The following is a 19671-nucleotide window of genomic DNA, read 5'->3' as shown; positions in this document are numbered from 1 at the left end:
GTAAGTAGGTCCATCAATCAGTTGGGGTAAAATGTCAAAGCCAAATGCCTGGTTTTAATTGTTAGGATATTCCACTGTGGGTTGGGAAAACCCCAAGCGGCTCATAGACCAGGGATATTTATTTTATCATCATATTAGAAACACGTCAAAAATGCTGATGCAGTATTATCTCGGCTTAGAAATGCCTCTGCTAACAGGATTTTTGGGATACGAGCTGTCTCTCGCTAAATCTTTACGTTTAGGTTGCGAGAAAAAAAATGGTGTTACAAGTTCCTTACCGCTAGTTGGCGTAGCAAATGTCTCACTCACTAGCATTAGCTAGTAGTGGATGACTATCTGAGTAAACAAAACATTTTCTTTCTAAGCCAATGGTTCAAAGATAGTAAGTGTGAAGGACAGTGCTAAAATGAAGCAGTTATACATTGAGAAAAAGTAGGAAATCATGGAGGCTAGCTTCGTGCTAATGTTAGCCTGTTGTGTATCATGGACCAAGTTTCTTTGTGACGTTTTTTTGTTCATCATTTCGCAACTTAGCCTGTATTCTTACTTAACACAAGGAAGCTGTAGACCTCCATGCTCATAACAATATGTATAATGTTCAATATTTACCGTATTTTGGTCATTTTACTCAATGCCAGGGATGATTTCTTCAGCACAACAATTTCTGTTTCCATAGCAGCGCAATTCCGACTTCTTGCAACAAACGTGTGTTTCTACTTCCAGAAACAAAGGGGTGTGTGTTCTAATCTGGGCGGAATTATTAGCAGACAACGAAAACGACAATTTCTGGACAACTGGAGAGTCACAACCTTATCTTTTTGAAGCTGAATATACTGAAGATGAACTACTGCCTCTGGAAACAAGAATTAAGGAAGAGTGAGATGTTGGAGGAAACCAAGAGAGTGAGGTGAAAGAGACTTTTGATGCTGTGAATTTGGAATTTGGAGCCCCGCTATTTTGACATAAATGGAGTGTTTACCCAAAATCAATAGGAAAAAACAAATACTGTCCATCGAGTAGGTCCCTATATATATATGTCATGTTACATGCAGCACATCATGCGTGTTATTACAACTACAGTACATCCGCCGTCTGGCTAGCTGTGTACAAACAAATCATGAAATGTGGGCTAGTACTTTACGGATATTGTATTATGAGTGTTCATGTTTTTTCAGTCAGTACATGTAATAGTCCTATCGCAGTGTTGTTAATTTCACATTCCCAAGCTTTTTGTGTTGTAGTAAAATCTAGCTTATCTCGTTCAGCTTTTACGGCTAATACCGAAGCATACCGATGTGTTACTGCGCTAGAAAAAGAGTTCCTCAGTGTTTGCTCTTACAAACATGCACAGCCCAACTGTAGTCTACCCCACATGAGGCATTAGAGATAGGTGGTTAATAGGTAACATTTCAGTTTCAGCTTGAAGTAGGAGAATGAATAGAGCATAGTACAGCATACTGTAATGATACCAAGTACAGGAATGTATCGAGTCGATACTACTATGATTACATCAATATTTTTTGGCATCACATCTTCTTTCCTTTTTTAAAAATGTATACTGTGTTTATAAACTCAGGAAATATGTTCCTGGACACGAGAGGACTTTGAATATGACCAATGTATCGTATTTGAGACCCAAATTTGTGGTATCATCCAAAACTAATGTAAAGTATCAAACAACGGAAGAATTACATTTGAACAGAAGTGTAGATAGAACATGTTAAAAGAGAAAGTAAGCAGATATTAACAGTAAATGAACAAGGACATTTATAATTAATTTTCTACCACTTGTCCTTAATAATTTTTACAAAATAATATATAATATGTTACTGCATATGTCAGCAGACTAATTAGGAGCCTTTGTTTGTTTACTTACTACTAAAAGACAAGTTGTCTTGTATGTTCATTATTTTATTTAAGGAAACACTTGCAATAATAAACATATGTTCAATCCACTCTAAGAGTTTGAGTTAAAATAAAGACAATATTGCAACTTTTTGTGGTCCCCTTTATTTAGAAGTGTACCGAAAAATATCGAAATTATTTTGGAACCGGTACCAAAATATTGGTATCGCGACAACACTACTAGGAAGTGAGGATGACCGGGTGTCGCTAAATGTTTATATGTGACATTATCCAGGGACAAGAGGTAGGAAAATGGATGGATGGATTACCCAGAAGGCTTTGGAAGTAGGGTTGAGTTACGTAGGAGGCTGCTTATTTTTAGTCCATCGAAGTTATAAAGTGTTGATATTTTGTTATACCCTGTGTCGACTACAGAAGAACCAACGTATTGATCTGACACTTGACATGAGTGTTTTTCAAAGACACATTTCCATCCATCCATCTTCTTCCGCCTATCCGAGGTAGCTCTGCCATCCGGGAGGAACTCAAAGTAAAGCCGCTGCTCCTCCACATGGAGAGGAGCCAGATGAGGTGGTTCGGGCATCTGGTCAGGATGCCACCCGAACGCCTCCCTAGGGAGGTGTTTAGGGCATGTCCAACCGGTAGGAGGCCACGGGGAAGACCCAGGACACTTTGGTGAAGACTATGTCTCCTTGTTGGCCTGGGAACGCCTCGGGATCCCCAGGGAAGAGCTAGACGAAGTGGCTGGGGAGAGGGAAGTCTGGGCTTCCCTGCTTAGGCTGCTGCCCCCGCGACCCGACCTCAGATAAGTGGAAGAAGATGGATGTATTTTGTACGGTGTCCTTGAGTGCCCAGAAAGGCGCCTTATAAGTAAGATGTATTATTATTATTATTAATGTGTCAGTCCTGTGAGGGTCCAGCATGCACCCTTAACTCAATTTTCACTACAAAAGAATAAGTGGTTTAGAAAATGAATCATTTTTGTTTCATAAAGAGAAGCCTGACATTTTTTTTTTAATTACATTGCCTCCAAAGCATTTACCGCCATCTGCTGTCCCAACATTACCAACAAGCAATTTAATTTTATGGTTTCTGCTGCCCCCCAACGGCCGCGAGTGCTACTGCAAGTTGGCAGGCTGCAATTCCAGGCGCAGACACCAGGGGGCATAAGTGAGTTCAGTGTGAAAGTAGGCCAGTTTACTTGAATTCTTGCTCAGCAGCCTTGCTTTGCTCTTCATCATCTACTTTAACACAAATATTGACTAATCTTACTTTAGGAATTGAGTTTGAAATCCTTATTGGGAAGTTTTCAGGAGGACTCAACGGTCATCTCAGGATCTAATTATGTCACATTAGTAAAAAGTCCTCCGGCCAGATGCTAAAATGATGACAAGACGCTGCTTTATTGAGAGACAACCTAGCGAATATACATCTCATCTTCGGTGGTCTGTGTATCATCGCTTTTCATCCGGCCCACCTGTGTCTCGCTGCAAAGTTCTGCAAAGTTCAGGATGTGCAAATAAGGCGCCGACATATCCTGTGCAGTCACAAACGAGGCCGAAGCCGTACTGCACCACAGATATTTGACTACAAGGTATATATCAATGATGAAATATTAACATTGCAACACATTTAGTTTACTAAATTGCAATTTTAATCATATTTTGCGCCGAAGTATCCTGCTGAAATGTTGCGGTATGATGATATTTTGTTCCAGTATCGTTCCCTGCTATAAGTCTTCTGTTTTCATCGCATAATTCCACAGTATTCTGGACGTCTGTGTTGCTGAATCTTTTGCAATTTGTTCAATGGACAATGGAGACATCAAAGAAGAAAGCTGTAGGTGAGAAGCGGTGTATATTGGGACCGTCTTTAGCAACACAAACACAGCCGGTGTTTCATTGTTTACATTCCCGAAAGATGACGGTGAAGCTTTACTATGGAACATAGATGTGAAGCGACACGATTGGATTGGACCACACACACAAAGTACAGTGTATTATGCAGCGATCCTTTCGAAAGATCGTGTTTCAAAGAGGGTCTTGTGAAGGGCAGAAATGGGCATCGCAACCACACGTCGACTGGTGCTGAAGAAAGGTGCGGGGCCGACCTTCAGGTTGTACAGGTACCACCATATAATCTCACTAAAACACTAGTAACACAATAAGCAGATAAGGGATTTTCCAGAATTATCCTAGTAAATTTGTCTAATATCGTCTGAATCGCTCCCACTCTATAGTCATTTTTTTTGTTTTTTTCTAGTCTTTCACTCTCACTTTCCTCATCCATGAATCTTTCATCCTCGCTCAAATTAATGGGGAAATCGTCGCTTTCTCGGTCCGAATCGCTCTCGCTGCTGGTGGCCATGATTGTAAACAATGTTCAGATGTGAGGAGCTCCACAACCCGTGACGTCACGCGCACATCGTCTGCTACTTCCGGTACAGGCAAGGCTTTTTTATTAGCGACCAAAAGTTGCAAACTTTATCGTGGATGTTCTCTACTAAATCCTTTCAGCAAAAATATGGCGATACCGCAAAATGATCAAGTACGACACATAGAATGGAGCTGCTATCCCCGTTTAAATAAGAACATCTCATTTCAGTAGGACGTAGGACTTTAGTGGTCCTTCTGGGAAATTTGGCCGCATCTTCACACGCGTGACGCCAAAAGCGCTCGTAAAATCCTGCTGCTCGGACATAGCGAGCACAGGTGGATGTCGGCGACCAAGCGATCTGCAGCACCCGCCGGGTGAGGCCGTGATGACTAAAGCAGGTCGGCTTGGAAAACCACACCCAGCGGGGACAGCCGGGGAAGTAAAAGTGGCCCTAATGAGAGAACCAGGTGTGTGTGTGTGTGTGTGTGTGTGGGTGTGTGTGTGTGTGTGTGTGTGTGTGATACAAAGATAAGGTCGTTGGGTTGAACTCATATAGAAAAATATTCTTAAATTTGACCTTTGAACTGTTTGGATTTCAAAAGAATAAAACTTACAGTCGTGGTCAAAAGTTTCCATACACTTGTAAAGAAGATAATGTCATGGCGGGCTTGAGTTTCCAATCAAGCCCTTGAGTTTGTTACCATGGTTACTTCACATCAGCCAACCTTGAGACCTCCGAATTCGGGAGATTGGGGCTGGGATTAAGGGTGGAGGAGTATATTTATAGCTACAATTCACTGAAATTCAAGTATTTCTTTTATATAAATATATATATACATACATACATACATATAGGTGGCGTCTTGTCCAGGGTGTACACCGCCTTCTGCCCGATTGTAGCTGAGAAAGGCACCAGCGCCCCCCACGACCCCAAAGGGAATAAGCGGTAGAAAATGTATATATATATATATATATATATATATATATATATATATATCTACTACCTCTTGTTCCTTTTGGGGTCGCGGGGGGGCGCTGGAGCCGATCTCAGCTGCATTCGGGCGGAAGGCGGTGTACACCCTGGACAAGTCGCTACCTCATCCCAGAGCCAACACAGATGATAGACAACACTCAAATTCACACACTAGGGTCCATTTAGTGTTGCCAATCAACCTATCCCCAGGTGCATGTCTTTGGAGGTGGGAGGGGCCTATCCCCAGGTGCATGTCTTTGGAGGTGGGAGGAAGCCGGAGTACCCGGAGGGAACCAACACAGTCACGGGGAGAACATGCAAACTCCACACAGAAGGATCCAGAGCCTGGGATTGAACCCAGGACTACTCAGGACCTTCGTATTGTGAGGCAGACGCACTAACCCCTCTTCCACTGTGAAGCCTATATATATATATATATATATATATATATATATATATATATATATATATATATATATATATATATATATATATATATATATATATAAGAATACTTGAATTTCAGTTTGAACATCACTGATTACTACTCACTGCAGAATTCACGAGAGCCAACAAACATAATACATCACTTACTGTACCATGTCTGCTGTCAAAAATACACCGACTGATAGAATTTTGTTATATTCCCGTTTACATGACGAATTACTCACAACGCTCGCAAAGAAAAGGGGGTGGAACCAAGTGTCTTTTCGTGTCGTTTCGCAATTACCGGGTCTAAATTGGCTGTCAAAGTGCACCAATCTGTCAGAAAACGTCCTCATCCTTGTACTATCCATGTGAGACGCATGGTTTGTGATCTTCAAAAAATGACAATAAAGACCTGCCTACCTACTCAGAAATGAATTGATATTGTGGTGAAATGACAACCAGATTTATTTTCAGCAGCAAAAAAAAACAAAGAAAATGTGTTCCTTTTAAAGCTCGTAATTTATTTTAGTTTCACGCTAAAATTCCACCCAAATATCCCTGACTTTTGTGTGAGTACTTTATTTACGTACATCGGCCTAACATAAGCTGAGTGCACGCACACACGTGCATGTGCACACGCACACGTGCATGTGCACACGTGCATGTGCACACGTCCAGTCACTTAAAACCTACTATCAAAGCCCTTATTGTTTCCCTGCTTATCTCTGCCGTTTTTTTTTTCTTTTCCACTTCCTGCATCTTACCTACGCTTATCTTTGCCCTCTTTCATCTGAGAAGAGTCCTGAAAGCGTCACACAGAGAGAGCAGGACACAAAGAGTAAGCCGCCTCATTATCTGAGGTAGAGGCGGGCACACACAGGGGTCTTTGTCGGGGGCTTTTGCCGCGGGGCCTCAGAGGCCGACGTGCGGCTTCTTCTGTTTCTTCCTCACACCGACTTGAAGTGGCGCTCGCCTTCCTGGCCTCGCTGGGAATCTCTCACACATGAGGTTACAACTAAAGAAAAGCGAAGGAGTAAGAAGGATTTTCCTCAGCGTCACTCCTGTAAATGTAGTTGCTGAGGTTGTATATGTGCCTTGGCAGAACCTTACGGCGCCAGACGTGCCCTCCGCCCAACTGGGGTTCTTTTGCGCTTGCACACATGCGGGGAAGGGAGAGCAATGATTTATGATATTTGTTTTTAGATTTATACATGTTTAAAAATGTGCCTTGTTGGCGTAACAGTTAATAAGCTAATAATCTTAAATAACTTAATAGATCCCAAAAAACAAAGCTCCCGCTGAACAGTTTCTGTCTTGGTAAATCACACTGCATTTGCTAAATACGTAGAGTAAAATTTTTCTCCCTCTAAGTACTAATAATCAGCATATTTATATATATATATATATATATATATATATATATATATATATATATATATATATATATGTACATATATATACATATATATTTGTGTATGTATGTATGCATATCTATATGTGTGTATATATTTATATGTATAAATATGTGTGTGTATATACATTTATGTATGTATATACAGTATGTATGTATGCCTTTAAATAGACTCCCTTTTTAGACCAGTTGATCTGCCGTTTCTTTTCTTTTTCTTCTATGTCCCACTCTCCTTTGTGGAGGGGGTCCGGTCCGATCCGGTGGCCATGTACTGCTCGCCTGTGTATCGGCTGGGGACATCTCTGCGCTGCTGATCAGCCTCCGCTTGGGATGGTTTCCTGCTGGCTCCGCTTTGGACTGGACTCTCGCGACTGTGTTGGATCCATTATGGATTGATCTTTCACAGTATCATGTTCTCATATGTTCTCATAGTCATCAGTATCACAGTATCATGTTCTCATAGTCATCATTGTCACCGATGTCCCACTGGGTGTGAGTTTTCCTTGCCCTTATGTGGGCCTACCGAGGATGTCGTGGTGGTTTGTGCAGCCCTTTGAGACACTAGTGATTTAGGGCTATATAAGTAAACATTGATTGATTGATTGATTGATATATGTATACACATGTATGTATGTATAAATATGTATATATATATGTATACATATACATATGTGTGTATATATATATATATATATATATATATATATATATATATATATATATATATATATATATATATATATATATATATATATATATATGTGTGTGTGTGTAAATAAATGTGTGTATATATGTAAATATCCATCCATTTCCTGCCGCTTATTCCCGTTCGGGGTCGCGGGGGGTGCTGGCGCCTATCTCAGCTACAACCCAGGACAAGTCGCCACCTCATCGCAGGGCCAACATATGCGTGCATATATATTTATGTATATATATATATATATATATATATGATATTTATATATATATACATATACAGTATATACATATATATATGTTAATATATATGAGTGTATATATATATATATGTATATATATATGTATGTATACATATACGTAATTATATGTGTGTATATATATATTTATGTATGTATGCGTGTATATATATATATATGTATGTATATATACATATATATTTTTTTTTTAAGTGACCTCTGATCAACTTCAGGTGTGCTGATTGTTGGTGATTGACTGACAGGACTGACACTCGCAGGTGTGCTCTTGAAGGTCCAATCAGCACAGGTGAGGGTGCATTGCTATGCACTCGAGCCGTGACAATTTCAACTTCCACAGACTTAAGTATTTGCAGGTCACCCATTAAGTCCTCCAGCAATGTTGGCAACATTTATAGAGACATCAGCTTCTTGATGGATCAGTTCTGACAAACACTAACTGACAAGATGTCATTTTAGCTCAATTTGAAAGAGTGCCGTCTGCACGCTTTAGTGTTTTGGCGTTTGCTTGCCGCCGTTGCCGGGGGAGACAGCGGCGCTACATTCCTGGCGTCTGTGGTGACAGGAAGTGGCGTGTGCGGTAGTAGCAGCGATGAGGCAGGGTGTTGTTGGCAGGGCCTCCTCATCCTCCTCTTTAACGGCAGGGCTGCTTCTTTAACAAGCTACCTGGAAAGTATGTGCCATGTGAATACTGGCTGCAAAGACACACCGTCGCCATGGAGACCAGCAAACGTTGCAGGCTGGGCCGTGATGTAATCCAGGCGTCGGACGTCTGACACTTGACCTGAGCTAACGCGTACCCGTCTTTGGGCAAGGAGGCCACATGGGTCACCACCTGGGAAGCTTGTTTGACACTTTGACCCCAGGTGGAGTTCTGTCAAACATCAACGTTGGCTTCCCGGGATGAGTCTGAGAGCGTGCACTGGAGCGCTGCAAGGGCGTAATTGGGCGGCGGGATTAAGAGCGTGGCGCCCTGCACCGTCTGAGGTCAAAGAGTAAGTCCTGGACTTGCTCAGCCCAGAGGGCCATGATTTTTTTTTTTCTTATACCAAATGAAGATAAGAAATTGCTCTATGCCAGGGGTCACCAACCTTTTTGAAACCAAGAGCTACTTCTTGGCTACTGATTAATGCCAAGGGCTACCAGTTTGATACACACTTAAATAAATAGCCAGAAATAGCCAATTTGCATAATTTACCTTTAACTCTATGCTATTATTAATAATTAATGATATTTATCTTTCTGAAAAAATTGATCAGCTTAATGATCCGCGCAAAATTTAAAATAGCAATTTAGTAAACTAAAGCGGCCGTATTGGCATGTGTTGCAATGTTAATATTTCATCATTGATATATAAACTATCAGACTGCGTGGTCGCTAGTAGTGGCTTTCAGTAGGCCTTTAATAAGCAACTAACTAATGGTGAATATGTGTTCCCCATACTAAAGTGTTAGCATCATGTTGTAATGCAGTCTGCTGAAAACAATAGAAAGCGCCAGCCTACATAACAACTGAGGATGTAATTGCAAAGGATTTGCAAATCATTGTATTCTGTTTTTATTTGCCATTTACACAACGTGCCAACTACATTGGTGTTGGGTTTTGTAAAACCTCTGACTTGTTTTTATTCAATATTTAAGCCTACTAGGCTACTGTACTTGTCAATATGGTGTTACTTGGAAAGCCAAGTGTATTCTGAGGTGGTACTTGGGGGCAGGAGGAAAGAACATTTGAGAACCAATGAATTAAAGGCCTACTGAAATGAGCTGTTCTTATTTAAACGGGGATAGCAGGTCCATTCTATGTGTCATACTTGATCATTTCGCGATATTGCCATATTTTTGCTGAAAGGATTTAGTAGAGAACATCCACGATAAAGTTCGCAACTTTTGGTCGCTAATAAAAAAGCCTTGCCTGTACAGGAAGTAGCAGACGATGTGCGCGTGACGTCACGGGTTGTGGAGCTCCTCACATCCGAACATTGTTTACAATCATGGCCACCAGCATCGAGAGCGATTCGGACCGAGAAAGCGACGATTTCCCCATTAATTTGAGCGAGGATGAATGATTCGTGGATGAGGAAAGTGAGAGTGAAGGACTAGAAAAAAAAAAAAAGGACAAAAGGTCAGTAGGAGCGATTCAGATAGGCAAGATGCTGTGAGAGGTGCCGTGGCAGCCGTGGTGGTGGCAGGACCACTTGGCCACACCGCAACAAGGGATAGAGCCGTACTGCTTTGAACCCGACGTTGACGGTGACGGTCAGGAGGACGATGCTGATATTGATGCTGGAGTAGAACACGACATAGATCGCCTTCAGAATACAGAATGGTAAAAATGATTGCTGCATAATACACTGTACTTTGTGTGTGTAGTCCAATCCAACCGTGTTCCCTTGACCGCTCTGTTCCATAGTAAAGCTTCACCGTCATCTTTCGGGAATGTAAACAATGAAACACCGGCTGTGTTTGTGTTGCTAAAGGCGGCCGCAATACACCGCTTCCCACCTACAGCTTTCTTCTTTGATGTCTCCATTGTTCAATGAACAAATTGCAAAAAATAAACCAACAGAGATGTCCAGAATACTGTGGAATTTTGCCATGAAAACAGACGACTTAATAGCTGGGCAGGATGCTGGCACAAAATGTCCTCTACAATCCGTGACGTCAGGCGCAGGCGTCATCATACCAAGACGTTTTCGGCTCGAAATTTAAAATTGCAATTTAGTTAACTAAAGCGGCCGTATTGGCATGTGTTGCAATGTTAATATTTCATCATTGATATATAAACTATCAGACTGCGTGGTCGCTAGTAGTGGCTTTCAGTAGGACTTTAATAAGCAACTAACTAATGGTGAATATATGTTCCCCATACTAAAGTGTCACCATCATGTTGTAATGTAGTCTGCTGAAAACAATAGAAAGTACCACTCTACATAACAACTGAGGATGTAATTGCAAAGGATTTGCAAATCATTGTATTCTGTTTTTATTTGCCATTTACACAACGTGCCAACTACATTGGTGTTGGGTTTTGTAAAACCTCTGACTTGTTTTTATTCAATATTTAGGCCTACTAGGCTACTGTACTTGTCTTTATGGTAGTACTTGGAAAGCCAAGTGTATTCTGAGGTGGTACTTGGGGGCAGGAGGAAAGAACATTTGAGAACCAATGAATTAAGACCTACTGAAATGAGATGTTCTTATTTAAACGGGGATAGCAGGTCCATTCTATGTGTCATACTTCATCATTTCGCGATATTGCCATATTTTTGCTGAAAGGATTTAGTAGAGAACATCCAGGATGAAGTTCACAACTTTTGGTCGCTAATAAAAAAGCCTTGCCTGTACCGGAAGTAGCAGACGATGTGCGCGTGACGTCACGGGTTGTGGAGCTCCTCACATCTGAACATTGTTTACAATCATGGCCACCAGCATCGAGAGCGATTCGGACCGAGAAAGCGACGATTTCCCCATTAATTTGAGCGAGGATGAATGATTCGTGGATGAGGAAAGTGAGAGTGAAGGACTAGAAAAAAAAAAAAAGGACAAGAGGTCAGTGGGAGCGATTCAGATAGGCAAGATGCTGTGAGAGGTGCCGTGGCAGCCGTGGTGGTGGCAGGACCACTTGGCCACACCGCAACAAGGGATAGAGCCGTACTGCTTTGAACCCGACGTTGACGGTGACGGTCAGGAGGACGATGCTGATATTGATGCTGGAGTAGAACACGACATAGATCGCCTTCAGAATACAGAATGGTAAAAATGATTGCTGCATAATACACTGTACTCTGTGTGTGTAGTCCAATCCAACCGTGTTCGCTTGACCGCTCTGTTCCATAGTAAAGCTTGACTGTCATCTTTCGGGAATGTAAACAATGAACCAACGGCTGTGTTTGTGTTGCTGAAGGCGGCCGCAATACACCGCTTCCCACCTACAGCTTTCTTCTTTGATGTCTACATTGTTCAATGAACAAATTGCAAAAAATAAACCAACAGAGATGTCCAGAATACTGTGGAATTTTGCCATGAAAACAGACGACTTAATAGCTGGGCACAATGCTGGCACAAAATGTCCTCTACAATTTTTTTTCAGCAGGATTTTTCGGCGCGAAATTTAAAATTGCACTTTAGTAAACTAAAGCGGCCGTATTGGCATGTGTTGCAATGTTAATATTTCATCATTGATATATAAACTATCAGACTGCGTGGTCGCTAGTAGTGGCTTTCAGTAGGCCTTTAATAAGCAACTAACTAATGGTGAATATGTGTTCCCCATACTAAAGTGTTAGCATCATGTTGTAATGCAGTCTGCTGAAAACAATAGAAAGTACCACTCTACATAACAACTGAGGATGTAATTGCAAAGGATTTGCAAATCATTGTATTCTGTTTTTATTTGCCATTTACACAACGTGCCAACTACATTGGTGTTGGGTTTTGTAAAACCTCTGACTTGTTTTTATTCAATATTCAGGCCTACTAGGCTACTGTACTTGTCTTTATGGTGGTACTTGGAAAGCCAAGTCTTTTCTGAGGTGGTCCTTGGGGGCGAGGGGGGGGGGGGCTTTGAGAACCAATGAATTAAAGCATGTTATGATACAAAAGTCAAATGGATCCTGATCCTTCCTGATCCTCCTCCTTCCCAGCATCTCCTGTGTATTGATCAGCAGGCAACAGTCAAACAAGCACACACCAACGCTTGGACCAGGGGCGTCGCCAGACATATTTCCCTGGGGCACGTGCCCCACTGTTGATCTGCAGTGCCCCAGTAAAAATTTCACCAATAAAAAAAAACGCTTCAGAGTTTTAAGTCTACATAACATAGACAATAGCGCACGTATTACTTAGTATGGTAATTGATTGCTACTGTATTCACTCCACGAAACAGTGAGCACATGGCTAATTAATATGGTAATTTATTCACGTGTGGATCGAGACTTCGGTTGAGAGAGAGAGAGAGAGGATGCGAATCACTGCTGAGGTAGGTAACGTTAGCCAACAACAATTTGTTAATTACAATATTTGGATTTGGATTTGACCCGAACTGTAACTCCTAGATGGATTTAAGAAAGTTATTGGCCCGCAGCAGAGAAGAAGCAGCAGGAATGAGAGATGTAAGTGAAGTCCTCGCTAGCTAGGCAGCATCATTGTCTTAAGTTGATGCTAAGTTAGCTAACGTTATTCCTTGTATCAAGACAAACATATTCATTTGCTGTACGAGCTGTCGGGGGAATTTCCAATGAACATGAAACATCATGTTGGTTATTTTCTGCTGCTTCTGCATCTTTGATGATTTGGAGTCAGCATGTGTGAGTTGAGTGCTTTATCTTCAGGAAGAAATTTTTTTTTCCATATCATCAAGTCGTGAGCCACATTTTTAAATCATTCAAGTTTATTTCACAGAAAAACAGCACAGTAGACTTGTCTTGTTAATCGGTATGACTTTGACTAAAATAATCTTGTTTTGTCACCAGAAAAATGGCTACAGCTAAAGCATCTGCTTTTGTTTCCAGAAAAAATACTAACATTTCTGTGTTTGTTGCCCCATTTAGATTTAAAAAAAAATATATTTCCATGTCTGTCCTGAGTCCTCCTCCAACTTGTTAGTCGCTTTGCCTTTTGCTAAAATACTCACTAATAGTCACTAGGAAAATGGCTAAAAATATCTGGTTCTGTTAGATAGATAGATAGATAGTACTTTATTTATTCCGTCAGGAGAGTTCCTTCAGGAAAGTTACAATTTTCAGCACAATCCCATTCAAGATCAGACAAACATTACAGGGAGACAGAACAGGATCGCTGACGGGTCTGCCGGCTTCCAGCGCCCCTTACAAAAAAGATGACATACAGGTAAACGGGGGGGAGAGGGGGGGGGGGGGAGAATAGAATAAAAGATTAAAATAAAAAAAATAAAAAATCGGTCTTAGCCTGGGCCCTGGAGTGGGGGTGCAGACTGAGGCCAAGGGGAAAAAAAAACAAACTCATAGCCATGGTACACATCCCTCTTCCATGTGTGTAAGAGGGACACATCAAACATCAAAGAACACAGAGGACATTAAAGACATTAAAGCAGCAGATACAACCAGACACTTCTACATACAGCTATGAATAAAAACTAAAAGAAACATATCCACTGTGGTGGCCTCTGCGGTGTTCCACGCCATCGTCCGCTGGGGAGGAGGGAGCATGGCCAGAGACAGGAGCAGACCCAACAAGGCAACCAAGACAGCCGACTCCACTCTCGGCCAGTGTCCAGTCCGCATGGATGAGCGAGGATACGTCCAAGGTGACTGAGGTGTCCGACACCTGCTCACCCAGTCAAGACACCGCGAAGCCTCTCCGTCCCAGCGCTCAGTGCTAGCTCCGCAGTCCTGTCCCTTCACCCGCATCTCCTCCAGTCCCTCCAAACAGACTCCGGTGTAGCAGAGACCCAGCAGCTGGTCTCCATGGCCAAAAGGCTCCCGGGAGGCAGATCCAGAAGTCCACAAAAAAAGCACCACAGAGGTCACGAAAGTGGCACCCCTTGTCACACAGTCCCAAAGGGTCCCGGACCAAAATGCAAAAAAATATAATAAGACATGAAAAGAAGAGGGAAACACAAAAGGATGACACAAGAGCACAGAACTCCTGCCTACAGCAGCAACTACAGCAGCGCCATCTTGGAAAAAAAAAAAAAAACACAATTAGATATTTTTCTCCCTAAACTTTTTTTTTTTCATGCACACATCTGACTGAAAATGACCCACAATCCACTTTTATGTCGCGACCCAGCAGTTGGGAACCACTGGTCAACTGTATAACAGTTCCTGTAATATTTCCATGTCTGTCCAGAGTGATTGACCACTTTGCAAAAATGAAAAGGAGACGTCCCAGTTTACTTCTCAGAAAATGATTCCCTGAACAGACACACAACAGTTGTTCATTTATTCTACTACTGTGGCTTTATTGTTTTGTGTATATTTCATAGTTTTGTGTATCTGAAATAGGATTAGTCACATTGCCATAAATGGAATGTAAATAATATAAAAGAACCCAGAGATGTAGGGGTGCTTTATTTTTTGTTTTACTTCCATCCATCCATCCATTTTCTACCGCTTATTCCCTTTCGGGGTCGCGGGGGGCGCTGGCGCCTATCTCAGCTACAATCGGGCGGAAGGTGGGGTACACCCTGGACAAGTTGCCACCTCATCACAGGGCCAACACAGATAGACAGACAACATTCACACTCACATTCACACACTAGGGACCATTTAGTGTTGCCAATCAACCTATCCCCAGGTGCATGTCTTTGGAGGTGGGAGGGGCCTATCCCCAGGTGCATGTCTTTGGAGGTGGGAGGGGCCTATCCCCAGGTGTATGTCTTTGGAGGTGGGAGGGGCCTATCCCCAGGTGTATGTCTTTGGAGGTGGGAGGAAGCCGGAGTACCCGGAGAGAACCCACGCATTCACGGGGAGAACATGCAAACTCCACACAGAAAGATCCCGAGCCTGGATTTGAACCCAGGACTGCAGGAACTTCGTATTGTGAGGCAGACGCACTAACCCCTCAGCCACCGTGAAGCCCTGTTTTACTTTGTAGATGTTAAATTTGCAGATGATTACTGCAATAAATATTTCAAAAAGATTCATTGCTCTTCCTTTTTGCTTTTACCAGCAGTAGTTTAGAAGTCTGGAGTAAAAAAGTGCACAAGTAGGTCAAATGCATTAATTAATTTCAGGTGGTTCATCAAAGATCCATACAACATCATCTGATATGATTTCATAGTTTAAAGCACTATTTATGTCTTTTTTATGATAAATAAGTGCTAAAAATGTTTTTGCTTGCGCGTTTTGCACGCTCACATGAATTATTTGTGCCCCAGGTGTGCCCCAGTACAGTATTAGGTCTAGTGACGCCCCTGGCTTGGACTCACACACACACACACACACACACACACACACACACACACACACACACACACACACACACACACACACACACACACACACACACACACGTACGTACACAACAATGTCGCTTCTTGTATTCTTTTGGAGCCATGTTGACGATTCTGGTGACAAAGTGCGAAAGTTGGCGCCGCTCAAACAGCCGGCGTCCAAGGTGAATTAGAACGGTGCCCGATTGAACGTCTGTTTACCTCCCGCCGGACACCGAGATGCGGCACGCTCGTTTCTCTTCCCCCCCGCCCCCCGGCGTTTTTTGAGACGCATTTTCTGGTGTCAGCAAGGTCGACCCCGTCCACACAAGCGTGTGTGTGCGTGAACACGTAGGTGAGAATATCATATGTGGTTATTTGCGGCCTTTCTTGAACAAGCGTGACTACATGAAATCATCCTGTAAGAGAAGGACCTCCTCCTTGCTTTGCGGTTGCCTGGATACCAAACAACTGTTTGCCCAACAGCTCCCATCCATCTTGACGCCCATTGGCTCGAGCGCCATAAAGTTCGCTCTCACTACCTGGATGCCAAGTTCACAGCAAATACCAGCTTTTTATCCCCACTGATAGTATGGAAGGCAATTCTACAGCATACCACCCTAATAACCCGAGTGCGGATTATGAGGATTTAATTCCATGGCGGTTTAGTGACTAGGATCTCACTGTAGTCCAGACCTGGGCATTCTGGGAGCCGCGTGAGGCCAATTATAAATTATAGAAATCAGTTTAAGAAAGTATCTATGTCGAGTGTGCAATAAAACGGTGCCGCTTTTATTTTGAAAAGCGTTATTTGTATTACAAACCCCGTTTCCATATGAGTTGGGAAATTGTGTTAGATGTAAATATAAACAGAATACAATGATTTGCAAATCCTTTTCAAGCCATATTCAGTTGAATATGCTACAAAGACAACATATTTGATGTTCAAACTGATAAATATAACTTTTTTTGCAAATAATCATTAACTTTAGAATTTGATGCCAGCAACACGTGACAAAGAAGTTGGGAAAGGTGGCAAAAAACACTGATAACCTTGAGGGATGCTCATCAAACACTTATTTGGAACGTCCCACAGGTGTGCAGGCTAATTGGGAACAGGTGGGTGCCATGATTGGGCATAAAAACAGCTTCCCCAAAAAATGCTCAGTCTTTCACAAGAAAGGATGGGGCGAGGTACACCCCTTTGTCCACAACTGCGTGAGCAAATAGTCAAACAGTTTAAGAACAACCTTTCTCAAAGTGCAATTGCAAGAAATTTAGGGATTTCAACATCTACGCTCCATAATATCATCAAAAGGTTCAGAGAATCTGGAGAAATCACTCCACGTAAGCAGCATGGCCGGAAACCAACATTGAATGACCGTGACCTTCGATCCCTCAGACGGCACTGTATCAAAAACCGACATCAATCTCTAAAGGATATCACCACATGGGCTCAGGATCACTTCAGAAAACCAGTGTCACTAAATACAGTTGGTCGCTACATCTGTAAGTGCAAGTTAAAGCTCTACTATGCAAAGCGAAAGCCATTTATCAACAACATCCAGAAACTCCGCCGGCTTCTCTGGGCTCGAGATCATCTAAAATGGACTGATGCAAAGTGGAAAAGTGTTCTGTGGTCTGACGAGTCCACATTTCAAATTGTTTTTGGAAATATTCGACATGGTGTCATCCGGACCAAAGGGGAAGAGAGCCATCCAGACTATTGCCGACGCAAAGTTCAAAAGCCAGCATCTGTGATGGTATGGGGGTGCATTAGTGCCCAAGGCATGGGTAACTTACACATCTGTGAAGGCACCATTAATGCTGAAAGGTACATACAGGTTTTGGAACAACATATGCTACCATCTAAGCGCCGTCTTTTTCATGGACGCCCCTGCTTATTTCAGCAAGACAATGCCAAGCCACATTCAGCACATGTTACAACAGCGTGGCTTCGTAAAAAAAGAGTGCAGGTACTTTCCTGGCCCGCCTGCAATCCAGACCTGTCTCCCATGGAAAATGTGTGGCGCATTATGAAACGTAAAATACGACAGCGGAGACCCCGGACTGTTGAAGGACTGAAGCTCTACATAAAACAAGAATTGGAAAGAATTCCACTTTCAAAGCTTCAACAATTAGTTTCCTCAGTTCCCAAACGTTTTTTGAGTGTTGTTAAAAGAAAAGGTGATGTAACACAGTGGTGAACATGCCCTTTCCCAACTACTTTGGCACGTGTTGCAGCCATGAAATTCTAAGTGAATTATTATTTGCAAAAATAAAAAAACAAAGTTTATGAGTTTGAACATCAAATATGTTGTCTTTGTAGTGCATTCAACTGAATATGGGCTGAAAAGGATTTGCAAATCATCGTATTTTGTTTTTGTATTTACTTCTAGCACAATTTCCCAACTCATATGGAAACGGGGTTTGTAAGTTGCAAAGAGTCCGTCCATTTCTCGTAGCTTCGTGTATAAAAATGAAGTTTGTAAAAGTAATAATAAACAATAAACTTAATTTTGTTTAAAGACTAAAGCTGAGTAGAACACTACAAGATAGGTCCACTTAATGCATGGGTGTCAAACTCTGGCCCGCGGGCCAAATTTGGCCCGCCATGTAATTTATTTTGGCCCTTGAGACAATATTAAATTAACATTAGAGCTGGCCCGCCGTTATTATACAGCGGCGGTGCATTCACCGCTAATTCTAATACTTGCCAATCCTCACGATTTTCTCAGGAGACTCCCGAATTTCAGTGCCCCCCCCCCCCCAGAAAATCAACCGGGGCAACCATTCTCCCGGATATCTCCAGATTTCCACCCGGACAACAACATTGGCGGCGTGCCTTAAAAGGTACTCCTTTTAGCATCCTCTACAACCTGTTGTCATGTCCGCTTTTCCGCCATACAATCAGCGTGCTTGCCCAGTTACGTAATATATGCGGATTCTACACACACACACAAGTGAATGCAACCCATACTTGGTCAACAGCCATACAGGTCACACTGAGGGTGGCCTTATAAACAACTTTAACACTGTTACAAATATGCACCACACTGTGAACCCACACCAAACAAGAATGACAAACACAATTCGGGAGAACATCCGCACTGTAACACAACATCAACACAACAGAACAAATACCCAGAACCCCTTGCAGAATTAACTCTTCCGGGACACTACAATGTACACCCCCGCTACCAACAAACCTCAATTTTGCATGTTAGTATGAAGTTATATAAGCCTTGTTTGGTCAATATTCAATGCAAAACTTGTTTGGGTCCCTATTAAAAGGTCAAGTTGTTTAGCTTTGGCCCGCGGCTTTGTTCAGTTTAGAATTTTGGCCCACTCTGTATTTGAGTTTGACACCCCTGACTTAATGGCCTTCTTCAGCACACAGATCTGGGCAGTTTTCCCCCCCAATCAGACCCGTCTCTGCATGTGGTCTCAGTGCACTTGTCTGGTGCAACATATGAGTCGTACCCCTACCCTGTTTAGTTATGTTCTGTTTTGCTTAAGAATCCATTGTTTCCTGTTTTTGCACTTCCTTGTTTGTTTTGTTTCCATGACTACCCATTAGTTTTCACCTGTCCTCATGTCACGCACCTGTCTCACGTTTTGCACTCGCACACCTGTCACTAATCATGTCTGTTATTTAAAGCGAAAGTTTCCAGGAAGTCAGCTTGGCGTCTTTACCTCCACTCATGTCCTGCCATGCTCCCTCCACTCTGCTTCATGCCCGTCACGTC

Source organism: Nerophis ophidion, linkage group LG27 (genome assembly GCF_033978795.1).
Source record: "Nerophis ophidion isolate RoL-2023_Sa linkage group LG27, RoL_Noph_v1.0, whole genome shotgun sequence".
Lineage (NCBI taxonomy): Eukaryota > Metazoa > Chordata > Actinopteri > Syngnathiformes > Syngnathidae > Nerophis > Nerophis ophidion.
Note: the sequence above shows the minus strand (reverse complement) of the source record.